A 14170-nucleotide genomic window follows, 5' to 3' on the forward strand; every position below is an offset into this window, starting at 1 on the left:
CACAACACACAAATAATAACAAAACAAAATTCAGTTTGGAATGTTTTAACTGTAGTAGACTAAAGGAGATTTTGCACCACAAAAGATGAATAAATATTTTACTAGTCCAGGTATAGTGCTTTTCAGTTTATCTTGTGCATTTCTTTTTTCCTGAATATAGTGTACCTTAGAGTGTTATTAACCTCCAAAATGCTTCTGTAATGAGATACTAGCCACCATACTAACGTCTCTCAATCACTTCCCAAAATACGCAAGTTTCCTCCCTAATGTCGTCAGTGGTGACCGCGTCAGCTCAGTGCAGAGTTGAGCCCCTGTTTTTTTACATCTGGGTGTGGTAAACATTATACATATGGTGACGCTCTGTCACTATTTCATGCTTTCCATAACATACACTACCCTGCACTATATATATACATATAGTGTGATTGTCACTTTTAAGTTAGCCATGGTTAATGCAGGTCTCAGTTTGAGTACAAAATGTTCAGTGTTTGATGAGTATTTTCCTTTCTTTCATTTCAGGAGGCAAAGCTGCAGTGATTTATGTTACTTTGAAAGTTACAAAATGTTTTGGTTTCTGTGGGAATTGTTTCTCTGTATGTGTTCCACGGAGAGTGAATAAAGAATTTCTGCACAGGTGCTAAGGACAGGTCAATCACCTTATTTGAGATATCTCTTGAAGGCTGCGCAACAAAAAACTTCCATTGTGTAATAGCAGGGAAGAGAGATGACCTCCCCAATATGATGAAATGTTCGATCCTGACTGGTCTCCTCTTTCTACAAACCATTGGGAGTGATGCATACTGTTGCGAAATTTATTTTCAGTGTGTGGTGCTGAGCTAGTTAGATTCAGAAGCCCCTTCTCACTCTCTCAAGACTAGTCTTTCAAATTTACTCCTGCTCATAGAGTTAGACTCCTGAGCACATCCATTCTCATTTACTTGACTGAATCTCTGATTCTACCTTCTAGAGGCTTTACTTGCTGATATCTCCTGTTTGAATTCTCTCACGAATTTCCCAATTTCCTCTCAGTTTAGCATGTCACAGAATCTTCCCTTAATGATTTGAGTTTGTAAGTTTGCTAATGTTCTAATAAACTTTCATGGTTTCCAGATCTACTACTCATAACATTCTTGTTTTCTAGCGACATAAATCCCAGCCATCTTATTAGCCATAAACTAATTCAGCCGTGACCTGATTATAGGTATATGATTCAAAGCAGGGCCAGAAGACACAGCCTCTGCCAGGTATGCCTCTGCCTCCACTAGCTTTTGATACAGCCGGAGTTGAGTGAGCTTCTGTTTCATAATGCTGGACCTTAGGGTTTCCCCTCTTACATCGGCTTTGAATGCGTCCCAAACAACACCTGGGGGAGAGCTGCCCTTATTGTCTTAAAATAATTCTGGTATCCAGCTCTTCATATGCTTTATATACTCTGAGTCATACAGAAAGCTTTCTTGAAGGACAATTTCTGACTGACCTCTGCAGTCCCTCAAGAGACAGCTCTAAAACAAGAGGGTCATGGTCTGACATTAGTCTAGGATGGTGCTCTATCCATGCCCCCAGCCAACGAGGGTGATATTAAAAAGTTGTCCAGTCTTTCAAATGTTCCATGAGGAGCCCAGTAATACATAAACCCAGTATCAGATGGTTTAAAATGAGCCCAAATACAAATAAACTCAATTTCAGTTAAAGGATATTGGAGGGATTTAAAGGCCTGTGGCCCGAATACTTAATTTCCACCTGACTCTCCCTTTAGTCCATTCAAATTGAAGTCCCCACATAAGACATATGGGGCTGGCCAGGTAGTAAGTTCTGTTGCTAAGAAGTTAAACAGTGTGGGGTCATCTAAAATAGGTGCGTAAAGTGAACAAAGTGTAAAAGACCCCAAACCGTACTTGCACTCCACCATCACAAATCTTCTGTGTTTATCCACAGCCTTACGCCCGCTGATGATGGTATTCCCTTTCACTAAGACTGCCACCCCCTTAGTTCTCGTCTCCTGAGACGTATAACAGAGAACTTTCAATGCCAATGTTTACAACATGGCTTTATCCCTCCAGGTCACATGGGTTTCTTGAAGACAGTAAATATCTGCTTCAAACATTTTTGTGTCCTCTTGAATCCTTCTCTGTTTAGCAATACCGTTCAACCCACAGATATTTACAGATGCAATACACAGTTTAGTCATCCCCCTGATATTGCTCACCACCTACATGTTCGATCTTACACGCACTCTTACCCATAAGGGACCTGTGACCCAACCACATTCTTGACTGATCTATCTTGGAATTTAAATCTTGCTATCCTTGTTTTTTTTAGCTGTCTAATCCATGTACATACTTGCTGTTTCACCAATACATTAAAGACCTCTCCCACCCTACCCCCCAGTGCCAACAATCCTTCCCATCCCACAACCCCCTTTCCTCTCCATCCTTTAGAGGCAGCCAGACCACCAGGGTCTGTATGAAGGTGACTGAAAAAAAGTGGTGCAGACCCCCCCCACCTCAACCACACCCCCACCAGAGAGAAAAAAAACTAAAGATAAAAAGTACTCAGAGAACAGAGACCAATCTTGCATGGTATCAAACATTGTATCGCTTGCATACCTAATATAGCCCTGGGGCCAACTTCTATTTATAACATACATTTAACAGTCCCTAGGGATAGCCAGGGGTTTTATCCAAGAAGGTACACTGGACTATCTAATAGCCTTGTCAGCCAATAATTTACCCAAATATTCTCATGCTTAAACCTCTGAAGGCAAAAACCTGATTGTGCCCTTGCCAGAGTTTTCACCCAAGCCAGAGTCAATAGGTAGGCTTCAAACCCTGCATCCTGAAAAGGCTCAATTAACTGTCAGAGGCTGCATCTGTGTTCCACTGCTGTGTGACATAAATCTGGACGAACAAAGAAAGGGGAATCCCTATACTTCCTTCTACCCTCAGGCCGGGCTTTCTCAAATTTATCTTGCCTCAACCAAAAATGACCCTCCCACAATAAAAATGTTTTGCTCGAGGTTTCCTCTGTTCCCCCTTGTTCTTGCAATTGCCATAGTTATGTAGGTTCATGGGAAACCCGTGCACCCTCTGCTAAGTCCCAATTCCATTCTGACAGTTAGGGAAATGCATTTTTCAGTAGGTCCAGCATAAAAGTTCTCCCTCCAACCCTTCCTCAATCCTAAGAAAGCAGATGTTGTTCCATCTCTGATGGTTTTCAAACTCTTCAAGCTTCCACATCATGTTCGAAAGTTAGGCATCCTGTGCCTCAATTTGCTCCTTAACCTTGATGATATATGCTTCAGCCACTGAAGCTCTCTCTTCTAAGCAGGTTAGCTTTTCACCAATTTTGATGCAGGATTTGCCAACTTTTCTGATAGCCCCCTCCAGCTTTTTTGTTGCTGGTCTTGTTTCGTTACCATCTGCCCGGGTCGCGACACAATGCTTTTTGATGGACTCCAGGATCAACCCAGGGATTCTCCTCCCAGCCCTTGTTGGTGATTGTGAGCTACAGAAAAACTTCTAAGTCCTAAGATAGAAATCTTCACCATGCTCGAAAGTAAATAGCACCCCATTGAAGATGGTGACCTCTTCGGCTTGAAAATCCAGCTTTTCCTGCCATCGTTAACAGCTTTACCGACACTTCGTCTGGCGCTTCCCCATCATGGACAACCTCTTCTCGGTTACAGCAAGCTGTCGGGCCCCACTGAGGACTCTCCCTACTCCAGGAAATCTTCAGAATTTCTTCTAAATCCAAAACTAACTCCTGATGTGGGGGGGGGGAACTGGTCACTGTTTCTGACCAGTGCTCCATTGCAGTTGCTCTTAACTTGTGAGATTGTACTGGTCTCCCGTCACCAGATACCATCAGTGGGCGTTTTGTCCTTTTGGTGTCACAAAACCTTTTAAAAAAATCATACCTCAGTTTGTACTGATTGGATTTATTTTGTTTTGGTATCATTTTATTTATTATAATTTACTTTATATGTCAAACTTGGTGTGAGATTTCTTTTGGGTTGAGTTTTCACTGTATTACTGTTTCATAAGTACTTAACACATTGTCTCTATGTTAAGCCTTACTGCTTTGTGTCAGACTACCAGAGGGTTAAAAACAGGTTGATTTTGTGACTTTTAGTGTTCACCACAGATTGTGGCTGTTGCTTGAGTGGGGCTTCCCCAATTTCTTACATCATCTTAAAATTCAAGAACACATTTCTTACATTGACTTATGTCCATATGACCTATTTACAACCGCTTCTTGTCTCACTAAGAGTCACTAGTTCTAGGTACTTCTGTGGAGGTTAGTACTACCCTGCAGACCAGTGACATTTTAATATTTTAGTGCCATATGATACCTAATTGGAGATGCAGGTTCCCATTGTCAAAAACGTTTTTGAGACAAAGTAATCCCAAACTAATAACTCTGTTGCTTATACATTTTTTATGCTGTCAGGACATTGTTCTGGTGCTCATTTACTTCAACTTAGCTAGTGCCTTCACTTTCCCTTCTGACAATAAAGTATAATTATATTCATGCATCTAGAAGGAAGTAGACTATGTGAGAATCTCCAGCCTGGACATCTGGTTTTTGACCTCTACTGCTGGTGGATTCCCTAATGGAGTATCGTTCACTGTAAGCTCTCTGATACAAATTGATTTGAGTTTTAATGTCCAGTGCCCACCTTTTAAAAGATGGTCAGTGTGCTCTACATTACTCCCCTGAGGCGGAAAGCCGGGGGTTAGGCAATTACTTTTAAAACTGCTTAGATTGTATTTTATTTGCGTCGCTCATTTCTGGGAAGATTTAATTTCCCTTTTTACTTACGCTTCTTCCTGCCCTCGCAGCACCTAGAACCCTGGTCCACGCGCAGCGATTGGCAGCTGACGCGATTGGACACAGGGGCGGCCGCCATCTTGGGTTGGAACAAGGGGAGCGCTCCAGTCTTGCGACGCCTCCCGCCCTCCCAGGTACAAAACAGGCACTCCTCCTCGCGTGCACATATTCAGTGTGCTCTACATTACTCCCCTGAGGCGGAAAGCCGGGGGTTAGGCCATTACTTTTAAAACTGCTTAGATTGTATTTTATTTGCGTCGCTCATTTCTGGGAAGATTTAATTTCCCTTTTTACTTATGCTTCTTCCTGCCCTCGCAGCACCTAGAACCCTGGTCCACGCGCAGCGATTGGCAGCTGACGCGATTGGACACAGGGACGGTCGCCATCTTGGGTTGGAACAACGGGAGCGCTCCAGTCTTGCGACGCCTCCCGCCCTCCCAGGTATAAAACAGGCACTCCTCCTCGCACGCACATATTCAGTGTGCTCTACATTACTCCCCTGAGGCGGAAAGCCGGGGGTTAGGCAATTACTTTTAAAACTGCTTAGATTGTATTTTATTTGCGTCGCTCATTTCTGGGAAGCTTTAATTTCCCTTTTTACTTATGCTTCTTCCTGCCCTCGCAGCAACTAGAACCCACGTCCACGCGCAGCGATTGGCAGCTGACGCGATTGGACACAGGGACGGCCGCCATCTTGGGTTGGAACAAGGTGAGCGCTCCAGTCTTGCGACGCCTCCCGCCCTCCCAGGTATAAAACAGGCACTCCTCCTCGCACACACATATTCAGTGTGCTCTACATTACTCCCCTGAGGCGGAAAGCCGGGGGTTAGGCAATTACTTTTAAAACTGCTTAGATTGTATTTTATTTGCGTCGCTCATTTCTGGGAAGAGTTAATTTCCCTTTTTACTTACGCTTCTTCCTGCCCTCGCAGCACCTAGAACCCTGGTCCACGCGCAGCGATTGGCAGCTGACGCGATTGGACACAGGGACGGCCGCCATCTTGGGTTGGAACAAGGGGAGCGCTCCAGTCTTGCGACGCCTCCCACCCTCCCAGGTATAAAACAGGCACTCCTCCTCGTGCGCACATATTCAGTGTGCTCTACATTACTCCCCTGAGGCGGAAAGCCGGGGGTTAGGCAATTACTTTTAAAACTGCTTAGATTGTATTTTATTTGCGTCGCTCATTTCTGGGAAGATTTAATTTCCCTTTTTACTTACGCTTCTTCCTGCCCTCGCAGCACCTAGAACCCTGGTCCACGCGCAGCGATTGGCAGCTGACGCGATTGGACACAGGGACGGCCGCCATCTTGGGTTGGAACAAGGGGAGCGCTCCAGTTTTGCGACGCCTCCCGCCCTCCCAGGTATAAAACAGGCACTCCTCCTCGCGCGCACATATTCAGTGTGCTCTACATTACTCCCCTGAGGCGGAAAGCCGGGGGTTAGGCAATTACTTTTAAAACTGCTTAGATTGTATTTTATTTGCTTCGCTCATTTCTGGGAAGATTTAATTTCCCTTTTTACTTACGCTTCTTCCTGCCCTGGCAGCACCTAGAACCCTGGTCCACGCGCAGCGATTGGCAGCTGACGCGATTGGACACAGGGATGGCCGCCATCTTGGGTTGGAACAAGGGGAGCGCTCCAGTCTTGCGACGCCTCCCACACTCCTCCACCAGTATATGAACAGTAACAGATCCCATCCGCGCAGCGGGCGTGACAATGGCGCGCCGAAGGCGTGACAATGGCGCGCCGAAGGCGTGCCAAAGGAAAGCCCGTCTGCGCCCGTCCGCGCCAAGTCCGCGACAGGTGCAGGGGGGGCTGTTCAATCGCAATCTGCCTGTTTCTATCAGGTAAGTAAGCTTATGAACCTCACTATGCCCATGGGTTGTCCTTGTAGGATTGACATGGCTAAAATCAGAGGACCCTTTTCGTGTAGATCCTGTCTGTGGTCCTCCCCATGGGCTGCAGTTAAGATACAATCCCCCCCATGTAATATTACCACGACAACGTCATATTTTAGGGGGGGGGCTAATAAACTCCCGCTCTATGGGCTGCCACAGTCAGGATCTAAATTATCTTATTGTAGACTCTAATTTGGATTGTCTTTTTATAACAGAGACTTGGCTGACAGAGTCCAGCAACCCTGACGTAGCAGCTGCCCTTCCACCTGGCTACACTATCTTTCGACAGGATAGAATGAAAGGAAAAGGAGGTGGAATAGCGGTAGTGCTCAAAAGCCATATTAAATGTCATACCTTTTCTTTAGCTCCCTTTAGGGGTTGAAGGTCTGGGCTTTTCTATCAAACTAAATGATTCATCTTCCTTTTCAGGCGGCTTGATTTATCGCCCTCCAGGTAGTGCCCTGTCATTTTTAGACTCATTAAGTGACTCTTTAGGACAATTCTTAGTTCGCTACCCACACTTCACATTTTTGGGTGATTTTAATTTACATTTGGAATCCACATCTGACACACAGGCTCTGAATTTTCTCCAAACTTTGGATATTTTTGACCTTCAACAAAAAGTCACACAGCCCACGCATCAAGCCGGTCATACCTTGGACGGAATATGCTCTAATTTTCCCCTTTTAGAGACTCAGTCCCCAGTCCCGCAGATTTGGTCAGACCATTTTTTGGTTCCCTTTCACATCAAGCTCTCACAGCCCCAACCTCCAGTCAAACTGACGCATAAGTTAGGGAGCCATGTTAACTGGACTCGAATAGAGGCTAATTTGAAGCTGCACCCTAACGCTGCTCCACTTATTTCCATCATGCCTGGTGATGCTGCCCAGGGCTCCAAATGCTTCCATATGTGGATGCGACAGGAGATTAAGGACAGAATCCCACAAAATCGCCCTCAAGGTAAAGGGAAAAAAGGGAAGATTAATGCCCCTTGGTTCACATCTGAACTAGCAGAACTGCATTTATTATGCAGAAAAAAATATCGTAACTGGCGAAAAACTTATGACCTGATAGAAAGAAGCCTGTATACCCAGCAGAGAAAAATCTACCTCATGGCGATCAAAATAGCTAAGAAGAACTTTTATATTAATGCTATTAATACAGCCAAACAAAAGCAAAAAAAGTTATTCTCCATCGTCAAGTCATTCACCCATCCTAGGGCCCTACAACCAGAAATCCCACCTTCTTTAGAATTCTGCAATCAGATTGCGGACTTCTTTGAAGAAAAAATTTCACAAATACAAAAGGACTTCCAAGCTCCATGTCAAGCTTTGCTTGCCACCCCACCGGATTGTGGAAAAAACCTGAAGGGCTGTTTCAGAACTTTCACTCCGGTTACGTTTCTCCAGACACGTGAGGCAATCATGTCATGCAAATCGGGTGCCCCCTCAGATTCATGTCCACCGAGAATCCTCCATCAAGCAATTGAGGTTGTTAATCCCATCATAAATGAGATTGTAAATGCCTCCCTGAGCACAGGCGTTGTGCCTAGTGAGTGGAAGCATGCAATCGTGAGACCTCTCATGAAAAAAGTAAACAAATCCCCTACAGACCTTGCTAATTTGCGCCCGATCTCACTCCTCCCCGTTCTGGGAAAGATCACTGAACAAATGGTCCATAAAGAATTAAAAAATTACGTAGACACCCATCAAATCCTCCATCCTCTGCAATCGGGTTTCCGTTCATACCATTCCACGGAATCTGCCCTGATTGAACTTACGGATTCAATAAAGCTATTACAAGATCAGGGTAAGAACGCCGTCCTGATCTTATTAGATCTTACGGCGGCGTTCGATACTATCTCCCACTCCCTATTGATTAATAGACTTAGGGATATAGGAATCACGGGCGTTGCATTGGATTGGATAATCTCCTTCCTGGCTGACAGGTCCCAGACCATCTCTTTGGGCACTTTTCTCTCTAAGGAGAAGAAGGTACATTCTGGAGTCCCACAGGGCTCAATCTTGAGCCCTCTATTGTTCAATATATACATGGTCCCCCTCATCTCCTTAATTGAGTCATACGGCATATTAGTAACATCATATGCGATGATACTCAGCTGATTGTCCCCTTGGAGAACAATTCCACAGACGCTGAGTTGAATTTTAACAAGTGTTTAAGAGATGTCTTCTGTTGGATGGATCAAAACCATCATAAATGTAACACCAGCAAGACGGAAATTCTGCCCATTGGTAAAAACCCCCAATTCTGTCCCAGCAAATGGTGGACTGAGGACATCCCTGCGCCACCGCAATCAGTTGCATCAGCGAGAAATCTTGGCGTTTTATTTGACGCCGATTTATCCTTCGACCAACATGTCAGGAATGTTGCAGGATGCTGCTTTAATATCATCCAGTCACTAAAAAAGTTTTTTGATTTTCTTCCCATAGACTCAAGAAAGGCAGTGGCAGTGGCCTTAATTCTTGCACGTCTTGATTATTGTAACAGCCTGATGGCAGGCGTCAAAAAGAAAAATACCCTCAGAAAACTCCAAGGTGTGCAGCATGCGGCGGCTAGACTTGTTCTCAAGTTACCCAGGAGATCATCTGCCTCTGCCACACTTAAAACCCTTCATTGGTTACCACTCCCTAAAAGAATACTGTTTAAAATCTTAATTATAGCATTCCGTGCATTCAATGGCATTGGCCCGACTTATCTCATCAAACGGTTCGCACATTATAGTCTCGTAAGGACCTTAAGATCCTCAGGTCAGAATTTGATCAAGCCGTTAAAATTCAAACTTAAGACTAAAGGAGGCAAGTCTTTGTCTTCTTTATCTGGTAAAGCGTGGAATTCTATTCCCAACCATCTTAGAACCCTAACTCAGGAAACCCAATTTAGAAAACAACTCAAAACGTGGATTTTTTCTCTTTCTGACGATTATGTAATGTCCTTTATATAGTTTTCTTCTGTTTTCAATCCTTTTGCACACTGTTTAGTCAGCGCCAGGATGCTCCTTTCGGAGCGATTGTTTGCACTTTAGAAATATACAGAATAACGAATAATAACAAGTACAGCTGGGTTAAGAGGTTCTGTGCAGGTTATGCTTGGAACCTGCTTGGAGCTACGCTGCAGAGTTAGTTGAATACTCTTGTAGCCAGTTCAAAGTTCAAAGTTACCCTGGAACTACAGACCCATTCTGGGATATTGCCCTTCTCCTGGCAGAGTAAAGGGTAGCAATGAAATTTGCATAAAGCAGTAAAATACATCTCTTGGTAGGAAGCTCTTACAAGGGCAAATGGATAACATAATGTATTTGCCTACAATTGCTGTAGGTTTTTATGTAAGTTTAAAGCAAGGAAACAAGACATGTATAGGTAGAGCTTGGATCAGAGAAAAGGATCTGTTGCAATGATGCAATGTTTCTTCCAGCAGACATTTCAATTGTTCATAGAATACTTATCAGGGGGTTGGGCTTGGGTAGCCTGTGGGCTGCTCCCTGGAAGTATCAATCTGGGAGTGAAGATTTAATGTGGTATATCTGAAATAGGCAGGGACATCCACTGTTAGAAACTTTTCACCACCACTGTTAAACACTTGCATGGGAAGGAACAGCTGAGAAAAAGAAGAGAACTGAAGGAGAAAGATGGACACACACTGCAGATGAACCCCTGCCTGTAGTGGAAGGATTCTGCTTACATCAATGACACTCACCCAATTCTTCATTTTGATCATGATTACTCTTTTCTCCAATCCCAATTCAGAGAGTCATCTGTTTACGTGTAAAACAGAAGTCCTTCTTTAGGGGCATTCCTCTATATGTCAGCCAGAAGAACTTGAGCAAGCACCGATCCATTCTATTTCTTCCTGCAATATAGCCATTATATTTGATATAACGTTGTCATTTTTGGCTCAAATTGACATACTCTCTCCTACCTGCTAATCGAGGCTGCAAGTCATAGAATAAATTATCCTACAGGAGATATATATGGCAGACACCTGGTCCATATCTAACACTTCTGTGTCCCACTACTGGTTACAGTTAAATGAGGATGGCTTATTAAATTGGGCCTATGTATGCATGTAAAAAAAGACGGAAAGAAAAGGAAGAAATAGGCAGATAAATATCTATGGCGGAAAATGGTACATGTGTCTTTGAGGCATTTTTATACCCTCACTATTATGACTGGAATGAGGAGCACTCAGATAAACTTATTACTTATCTGCAACACTCATTATGGCCAATTCAGTTCTCCTCATCTCACTCGGAATCTGATCCCTTACCATCCCTCCCATGTAAAATAACTTTTTACTTTACAAAGCTGGATGTGCTAGCAAGAGGAGGGGCATTTATTGGGATGCTCGAGAGAGAAGTAGGACTTGTTATAGGTCGAACTGACATGGAAAGGAGCTGTCTTATGGCAAGTTATCCTCATTCATTATGACTGGGATGAGGAGAGCTTGATTTAGAGTAATGAAGATTACCAGTAATTAATATGTTTGTTTGAGATCCAAGGAACCTGGGGCCTCTCTCAGGATAAGCCTGAAAAAACCTTTGGCTAGCTCTTAAAATATGAGTTACCCAGTTGCTACCTGCACAAGCATTCTTATTTTAACAAACTTCCTCTCTATGCATTCAGTTTAACATAATATGTTAATTCCAACTTTAATTTTAACAGGTGGGGATAGAAAAATTACCATGGCTGGTTAGATGCAGAATCCTCAATTGTATCTTCTCCAAAGGACACCCAGGGTGCAGGCCTATTTGCATGTGCCTTTTTAGGCGACAAAAGAGAGTCTGTTTTTTTCCCGAATGTTTTACTTTTTCCAGGGTTAATAAGACTTTTGTTTTGGCCAGTGTTTTCAATAAATGTATGCAGGCCTAGATGCCAACTAGTGTGCAGCACTATGGGTCACTCAGTTTTACAGACTTCAAAATCTCCAGGAGTAAGTACAGGGGAGAAGGAGCGTGTTTAGAGCTAGAATATACATAGGTTGCCAAGTATACCACGGTCTTTACTATGGATGTATGATTACCTGTAACGATTCATGTTTATTATTTTTGTTTTAATTGAAATCCATATATCACATAAATTAGCATCTTAAAATTCATATATCCAAATGTCGACATACATGCATCAAAATTCATCAATATCATCGGATTTGCAGGAATCAAAATCTAACAAATATTTAAACAGGAGTTCGTTGAACTCTTAAATCAGCAGCAGCAAATCAAATCCAATAGCAAAAAACACCTATGCCCTATAATATCGTCAAATGCCCCCTAATCCCATCCATTTTAAACATATTCTCAGATCTTTCCTTCTTAGAGCATAAAACCTATAAGAATACGGAATTCAATTTAGGCATCCCCATTAAAGAACTCTGCCAAGATCTTGCCAAACTTCTTCAGCCCACTCGTTCGTAAGGCATATGCTTGTTCGCTTTTTTTTACCTGTTACATTTTCCAGATCCATTCATATTTAGATGGTACTAAATCTGATCGCCACCTTTGAAGCAAAAGTGACCCGGCAACTGCCATGCCAATATAGAGAAGTTTAATCATTTTATCAGGTAGGCAGAGATCTGGGTCATATCCAAGAACTATAAGCAAGGCATTGCGACCACTAACTAATATGCGTTCTGATGTTAAGTAGTTGAAAATGTCAATCAAAAATATCTGGACTCAGGGACACTGTAAAATTATATGTTTCCAATTGACAGATGGATGATTGTGGCACCGAAAACACTGCACTGATTCATTTGGATAGGCTTTAGCTATAAAGCTCGGGGTTCTATACAGTGACCATTTACAAAAACAAAGCATCCTTTGCCAATTGGCCCCCCGGAGCGTGCTAAAATTTAATTTATTTATTGTACACCACATATTTGCATTGACTTCCAACTCCTCATATTTTCCCCATTTAGTTATAGCTTTAGATTCCAAATCCATCCCCTTAACCGAGGCAAGACGCTTTCTCCAAACCCCCGATTTTTTATGAGCCATATCTTCTACTAGGTGATAGACTAGGTTTTTCTGATTGCTAATATGTACCAAGTCCAGATTGCTAAAAACCTTCTTTAAAGCATTATATGACCCTAGGAGGAGAACATTGCTATGGGTTAAGCAAGCTATTTCCTCAATATTCAACCACCTGTCATTCCGCAGGAAATCCGAGAGTTTCAAAAATCCTGCCTAAATCCAAATTTGACTGATGGTGGATGAATCTTTAATTCCTGCAGAGGGAAAAAGACGTGCTATGGGAGTGGAACTATTAATTACTGGGATAGAATATCTTTTATAAAAAGCCTGCAGTTTAAAGTAAAACAATGTAGAGACTTATACTGTACTAGCTTAGGAGATCTGAAAATTGATAGTGGGCCATGGATCTGATTCGCTTTACAAATTAAGTTCATGAATACATTTACAAAAAAAACAGAATGTGAATCCTGCTTAAATCTAGATATATATTGTGCAAAATATGCGTAATAATAATCCTTCAAATTGGGAAGAGCTAACCCACAGATTGCCCGCTCCTCATATAAAATGCTAAGTGCAATGCGGGCGACCTTTTGGCCCCAGAGAAATGATGTAAACATGGACTCTAGTTTCTTAAAAAAGGAATGAACTAAAACACAGGGAATAGCTGAAAAGAGAAAGTTAAAAAGTGGCAGCACTGACATTTTTATCAGTACTACCCTGCCTAGAATGGATAATGGAAGAGGATGCCAACGGGTAAGTAAACCTTGAACTTTTCGAAGTAGTGGGACATAATTTAACTCCTATAATTCTGAGACTAAGGGTGAGAAATACACCCCTAAATACCTCTTCCGATTTGCGTTCAAACATGAGATAATAGCGGGTGTAAATCCCTAGATGTCCCACCACCGCAAAGTAAGACTTCACTTTTTTTGTTGTTAATTTTATACCCTCCGAATGTCTCATACCGTGCAAAAATCTGGAAGGCCGCTGCCTGCACATCCTTCTCTGGTTTTATGATCAGCATGATGTCGGCCGCGTATAATTCAATTTTATCCAGATTTGGAAGTGGGGGGCAAATATCCCTGTTGTTCCTAATGGCTATAGCAAGCGATTCAATAAAAATGCAAATAAAACTGGGGAAAGTGGACATCCCTATCTAGTTCCTCTTTTAACTTTTACTTGTCCGGCACTGGCTGCATTAATAATATTATTAGCCTTGGCATTCAAATATAGCTTTTCAACCAACGACGTTATTTTAGAGGGGATGCCAAATTTACCCAGAATACAAAATAAAGATTCCCAAATCACTAAAAACAGCACCAAGGCTGGTATCTTTTGGGTATTGAAATAGTCAAGTGCCCCCACCAAAAAGTGTGTGTTCATGCCAAGCTGCTTTACAGCAATAAAACCATTCTTATCCTGATGGATTAAATTGATGAAGCGGATATTTCTATGATA

The 14170-nt window shown here is 42.6% G+C and overlaps 1 protein-coding gene across 1 annotated transcript in view; it reads right to left on the minus strand.

The window, feature by feature from the left end:
- The window catches only part of TLL2 (tolloid like 2), a 2328887-nt gene that overhangs the window by 278189 nt on the left and 2036528 nt on the right, over window positions 1-14170 (minus strand). The window lies entirely within an intron of this gene.

Source organism: Lissotriton helveticus, chromosome 5_1 (genome assembly GCF_964261635.1).
Source record: "Lissotriton helveticus chromosome 5_1, aLisHel1.1, whole genome shotgun sequence".
NCBI classification, from domain to species: Eukaryota; Metazoa; Chordata; class Amphibia; order Caudata; family Salamandridae; genus Lissotriton; species Lissotriton helveticus.